A 7,000-nucleotide genomic window follows, 5' to 3' on the forward strand; every position below is an offset into this window, starting at 1 on the left:
GATGGACTCTCCCCCTGGAATGGTGAATTTTGGTTATTTGGAGAAGACAAACCCTCCCCCTGAACATAAGAACTAATTTTTGGAGTTTCACATGACACAGGCTATTCAGTTGTTGTTGGTTGATCATCTGTCATTGTCTTTGCTACCTCATCAATTATCATCTTCAGGTTGTCCACTTTGTTGTCTGCAGCTTGGGATTTAGAGTGAATAGCCGTTTCTGGTTCATCGAATAGCAGCATGTATTCCTTGAAGAGATTTGATATTGGTGCCGTATCTTGACCAGTTTTTGGAAATATTTCCTCAACAGAACCTTCGGTTGTTGATAGTTTCCTGACGTAGTTATTATCGAAGGTGACATATTAAGTCTCTTCAATTTTCTTTGAATGCTTATTAAGAACTCTATATGCTTTGGAGGTTAAAGAATAACCCAGGAAAATTCCTTCATCTGCTTTAACATCAAACTTGTTTCGGTTCTCCTTTGAATTAAAGATAAAGCATCTTGAACCGAACACATGGAAGAACATTACATTGGGCTTTCGGTTGTTCAAAATCTCATATGGAGTGAAAGAAAAACGCTTATTGAGATAAGATTTGTTCTGCGTGAAACATGCAGCAGCAATAGCATCTACCTAGAAATATAAAGGTAGAAAAGCGAAGCTAAGCATGGTTCGGGCTGCTTCATATGAAGAACGATTTCTCCTTTCGACAATCCCATTATGTTGCGGAGTATATTGAGCCGAGAAGTTGTTAATAGTTCCCTTTTCTGCTAGAAAATCTTCAAGGTCTTTATTCTTGAACACCAACCCGTTATCCATTCTAACATTTCTAACCACCTTTTGCAGTTGAACTTCAACCTGCTTGATAAATAGTCTAAGCTTGGGAGTGGCCTTTGATTTTTGCCTCAAAAAGAACATCCAAGTAAACCGAGAGAAGTCGTCAAATATAACAAGTAGCTTTCGATTGAAGAAGGACCACATAGATCAACATGAAGTAATTCTAATGGTTCAATAACTTTAGTATTGATTCGTGAAGGATGTCTCTTTTGACTTTGTTTTCCCATTTCACAAGCTTCACATAAGTGTTCTTTGTCAAACATCAGAACAGGAAGACTGCGAACATGATCCCTAAGTACTAGTTTGTTGATGTCTTTGAAATTGAGATGGGAGAGCCTTTGGTGCCAAAGCCAACTTTTGTGTGAATGAGCTTTCATTAGCAAGCAAACTGCTAGTTTTCCCCATATGGGACTGAGATTCATAGGCTATATCTCTCCTTTTCGCTTTGACTTCAGTAGAATATTGTTTGTCTTCTTTTCAACGATTTTTGAGCCCTCATCATCGAATGAAACCTTTAACCCTGTGTCGACTACCAGTTGTGAAACACTGATGAGGTTATGTTGAAGACCCTCAACGTACGCCACTTTTAGAATTGAGAAATCACCATTGGTAATCATACCGTAGCCTTTTATTGTGCCAAAAGAATTATTTCCATACTTGACACATCCACCATCTTGAAGGGACCGAAATTCCCTCAGTTCTTCCTTTCTTCCTGTCATGTGACGCGAGCAACCACTATCTATATACCATTCATCATCGAACTGCTCGTCACGCATAACCTACAAAAATTAAGCAGATTTAGGAACCCAAAGTTTCTTGGGTCCTTATGAGCCTTTTACATAACAGGGAATAGTAAGAGAAACATTGACCAAAAAGGTTCTTTTTATTAGTGTTGTTTTGTCTTTTCTTTTTTATGATAAATACTTTGATTTTATTGGTTTTGAGAATTGCAGGTTCAGTTTTTAATTCGACGTTAGTAGCCTTTCGGTTCTCCATTTTGGATTCATACGTCGTCTTCTTTTCGTCTTCTGGAAAGAGTTTTCCTTTACCTTTTCGATCATTCTGTGAGTGAGAGTGAGAAGGATGAGACTTGGGAATAGCATTAGACTTTTGATCATTGCCCTTACTTGGTCGATACCCGAAACTACCTTCCCTTTGGTTCCTCTCAACAGTTGATTTAGGACCGAAACCCTCCTTTTGGTTTCTCACAGCTTGAGGTCCGAAACTCCTTTTTTGGTAGTCGGCCGCCTGATGACTCAACCTTCTCTTCTGGTTGCTGTGCTTCTGTGGACCGAAGCTCTATTTTTGGTTATCTTGATTTTGAAGACCGAAACTCTTCTTTCGGTTGTCTTGATTTTGAGAACCAAACCACTGTTTTCGGTTGTCTTGAGTTTGAGGACCGAAACTTCTATTTCGGTTGTCATTATAGTGTTGATCACAAGAAGCTGAGTTTGTCTTTTCTTCTTCTTTTGACTTAAAGGACTTATCATAGCGAATGTAATTAGGATTTTGAGATCGCCAAAACAGTTTCCTTTCTGACAGATTCGTCTTGTATCTCAAATTCCATTGATGCTTTCTTTCTGAAACTTGTTTTGGATTTTTGTGGATGTTAGCCCTTTTCCTTGGTTCCTGAGCAGGAGTTTCGCTCTTTAGTGAATCTGTTTCGCTTGATGTCATGACCGATTTTCCTGATGATGTTTTGGCACCACTTCTGCTTGGCACATCAAATCGCTCAACTTCATTAAGTGGTTCTGCCACATACCTGCCCTTCACTCTCCATGATGTTTTCTGAGACAAGCCTTCTGTTTCATCAGCATTATCAATCGGTGCCGACCAGAAAAACTCATCATAGCCATCTGTATTATCTTCTTCTACTAATGTTGTTAGTTCGGCTGTCTGATGTGGAGTGACTCATTTGACTGTATAAACTTGATTTGGAGTCGTTTGGACTTTTTGATATACTACAACTTTTTCCTTGAGGACTTTAGTCTTGTCATTTGATGAGTGAGCGAACTCAACAGAGTTTTCAGAAATAAGATGTTTATTGGTTTCGGGTTCGCTCTTGACACATTCAGAACAGTCCACCTCATCTTTTATAGATATTTCACTCATATCATCATCCTCATTGAATTCAAAAGTGTTTTCAATATCAATTTTGTTTTCTGAACTCAACTCGGCATTCAAAGAGTCAAATTTCTACACAGTTTCGCTTTTGATTTTTAATTTGTCATTTTCATCCAACAAAATTTTAAGCATGTCCTTATGGTCTTTTGGCTTTATGAAGGACTCTATCTTGTCCAGACCAATTTTGTAAGAGGGAGAGATATCGTCAGAAGAAATAAAATTTTCACAGTTGTATGCATCGACATCGATTTCATCCTCCTTGAACTCAAGGAAAGGTAAAGTCATACGATGTATCCTCTTTCCTGTATCACAATTAAGATTCAGTTGAGTAATGTTGGAATATAGTCTTTTATCAATTAAACAAAAAACATTCTGTTGTTTCAAAAGATTCAAATTATCTCTTTTCAAATAAATTGTTTCGTCCCTAGACCTAATCAACTCTTCTCTTTTTGCTCTATCCACATACGCCTTTCCTCACTCTTCAATGATATCTTGCTGATTTGATCAATTAGGTTAGAGTTTGTGATGCGAGTTTGAGATAGACTGCTGCTTATACTAGAAAAATTAGATTTTAATCCGTTTAGTTCCTTTTCATAGTATGTAATGGGGATTTTTAACGAAACAAGAATAGATTGTACCTTCTTGATCAACTCATCACATTCGTTTATCTGCATACTGACAGGTTTCGCTGCAAAACACCTATCTTCACTCTCTTTCATTTCATTTAGTTCCCCATCAGTAGTATATCCTCTCATTTGTGATACATCAGTGGTCACCATCAGACACTTTCGAGAAACATTCTATTCTTTCACCAGCAAAGCCCTGCCATGAGTGGGCTTTCTCACTTCTTCATCTTCAGAATCGGTTGACCAAACTTCAACTCCGCCAAATTTGTCATCAACAGTATTTCCCTGCACAATTAGAGAATTCATAGTGTTAGTAGTTCCAGCTTTCCTCTTCTTGATTTTCTCCAAACGGTGTACGAGTTTCGCTTCCTCATTATCTTCGTCATTCTTTTGAGACTGCTTTCTCATCATACAATCTTTGGCAAAATGATTTTTGCCTCCACAGTAGTGACAATTAAAACCTGAGTCATCACCAAGTTTAGCTTCTTTCTTTGGTTCTTCGGTCAGAGAGACACCTTTTGGTTCCTCCTTTACCTTCTCGGTGCAGTAGCTTCCCTACCAGTTTCGGTTCTTGTTGGCTGGGAATCTTCTTTTGATGAACTTCTTGGGATTGGACACCATTAAAGCAAAATCTTCACTTGTTAGATCATACTCAATAAGATCCAAATCTTCTTCTTCTTCTACATCATTCTTTCCTTTGGAGATTAGAGCTAACGACCCCAAGCTAGAAACCGAGTTCGTTTCTTTAGTCACTGCACTCTCATGTGACTTTAATAGTTCTACAAGCTTTGCAAGAGAATAAGCCTTGAATAGTTTGTGTGCCTTCACAGTAGACACCACATCCATCCATTCGGTTCTAAGGCCATTCATAAATGTGACCTTTTGTTCAATTACTTTCCTTTCTATCACATGCTTTATCATCTTACCAAGGAGATTATTAAAGCGATCAAAAGCTTGAATTAGCTTCTCTTCAGGCTTCTTCTTGAAGTCACCAAATTCTGAGAGCAATAACGATTGGATGGAATGCTTAAGATCTTCATCTGTAGAATATAGTTCCTTCAAACTATCCCATATCTCCTTCGCTGTCGTGCATGAACTTACTAATCGAAACGTGTCCGATTGTAAATCAAACCTAATCATCCTTAAAGCTTTGATGTTGCACTGAAACTTCTCTTTCTCATCTTGAGAAATGTCTTTCACATCATTAACAAGTTGATTATACTCCTTCTTAACCAATCACGTAGTCTTCAAAGTGATGCGTCCATACCTCATAATCTTGAGTGTACAATATAGGAATTCTCATCGTCGATCCAATGTTGTTTGAGATATTGATTGGGTTTGACTGGGAATCATCCATGGACAAGACGGTGTTTGATTAAAAACCTGTCTAAGACCAGACTTGTAAATCACGTTAGGGTAAGAGTGATTTAAAGAACTACGTCAATAGTGAATGACGACTCTAACAAAATCAATCAAAATGGAAAACCCCTAAGATCTTCTTAAACAGAAGAGATGTGTATGAATTACACAGTCTCCCGCTCTGATACCAATTGAAGAGTTTAGAAACTCCTAGATCAATTAGATCTTCAACAAGTTAATCAGTAAAACAAATTAACCAACAAACAAGCAAACAAAATAACGCAAGATGGAATCAAATATTGCTTAATGAGTCAAAGTAGTCACGCCTCAGCAGAGCTCGATCAAGAACTTCCAAAGTAGAGGCGAGCTAGGGTTTTAGTACAATCAATGAGAATGATTATCAAAAGCCTTTTTTGATAAGGACGCTTTCATGCACCATAAATACTAAACCCTAATAAAATAATCACGGTTGGACAGGCCCAAACCGGATATACAAAAAAATCAAACATTAAGCCCAATGACGCAACTCTAATACTCAACAATCCAGTTGGATCGGATTTTGGATATCATTTGATCTCAAGTCTTATGATAAATGAAAATATTGTTTATCAAGAAATATGATGAACACATCACTGGGTGATGTGAATATCTGTTGGAATTAGTTTTCACTAATGGACAATTCAGATTAGCCATGATACATGGTGAGACCAAGTTCATATGAATGTGAGTCTGAAACCTTTCAGGTGCTCAGAGCTCTCATAAAGTGAAGATGAGAATCAACTAGGCAATAGGATGAGACACTCATAGTGAGAATCTCAGTAAAAAAACATTATCGATCATCTAAGTGATCGTGAAAGAGTTTCATGATCTATCTCCACCCAAAACACTACCACTAGGAAGTGTTAGTGTAACACCCCGTTCTTTAAGTGTTAATTATGAGTCCATGAGATTTAATAGGAAGGTTAATTCTGGTCCTTTTACGAGAAATGAGTTTCATCCGAGAAGGTTTTGGGCTGGCGTATGTGTTAGAAGCATCGGGCTTCTCGTCACCCCGTATGAATGTATAGTTATTTGGGAGCGGGTTTAGATTAGAGGAGTTGCGGTTTTTTGAAGTTGATCATTGTTTATAGCTCGTTGTGGTATAAGTGGAAGAAGGGTCCCATGCATGCATGGCATGCATGCAATTATTGGTGAAGTCTGGCTGGGTACGCCCAGCGTAAGCTGGACGTACGCCCAGCGTAAGGGAGCGAGAAGTTGCGGGTGGCCGGGTGAGTACGCCCAGCGTACCAGGGAGGTACGCCCAGCGTACTCACAGAAACCCCAAACCCTATTTTAGGGTCAGTCACTATATAAGGAACATGTTGGTTCACCCCTTAGCCTCCATATTCTCATCCTCAACCTCAGAAAAACCCTAGATCTCGTGTTCTCTCCATTTTTTGGTGTGTTTGACCTTGGAAAGCTCTTTTTGACAAAAGAAAGGCTTGAGGGAGAAAAGAGAAGTTGTCAAAGAAGAAGAAGAAGAACGTGTGGAGCTTGTAGATCTGAAGAGATACCATCCTTTGGAGCTTGTTTGAGGTATAAAGCTTCTTGCTTGACCTTCATATTGTGTAGATCTATGTATTTTGAAGCTTTGTCACCATCCTTGTCCCAAAATTCCTCACCTTGTTGCATGTATCGAATTAGTCAAGATTACCTGTCCTTTCAGACCTTTGGAGAGGTCTTGAGTGAGAAAAATGAGGTCCCAATGGCTGTAGTTGTTCCATGTGTGAGATATATAGGTCTTAATGGATTAAGAGCTTATGGACGTCCCAAGTGATAAAGTCTGAGACTTTATGAATTCTAATCATATTTGGCCTAGGGATCTGAAGTTTGGGCTTAAGAGATTAAGCCATTAAGAGGTTAGAAGTTTGGCCTAGGGATCTGAAGTTTGGTGTATGCTTCCTGGTTTATAAAGATACCTTCTGGTCCCTGTCTTATATTCAAACCAAGGAAAAAGTTAATTGGACCCATTGTGCTCATTTCAAATTTAGTCTCCATCAACTTCCTGAATTCAGCTGT

This window comes from Lactuca sativa, chromosome 4 (assembly GCF_002870075.4).
Source record: "Lactuca sativa cultivar Salinas chromosome 4, Lsat_Salinas_v11, whole genome shotgun sequence".
Lineage (NCBI taxonomy): Eukaryota > Viridiplantae > Streptophyta > Magnoliopsida > Asterales > Asteraceae > Lactuca > Lactuca sativa.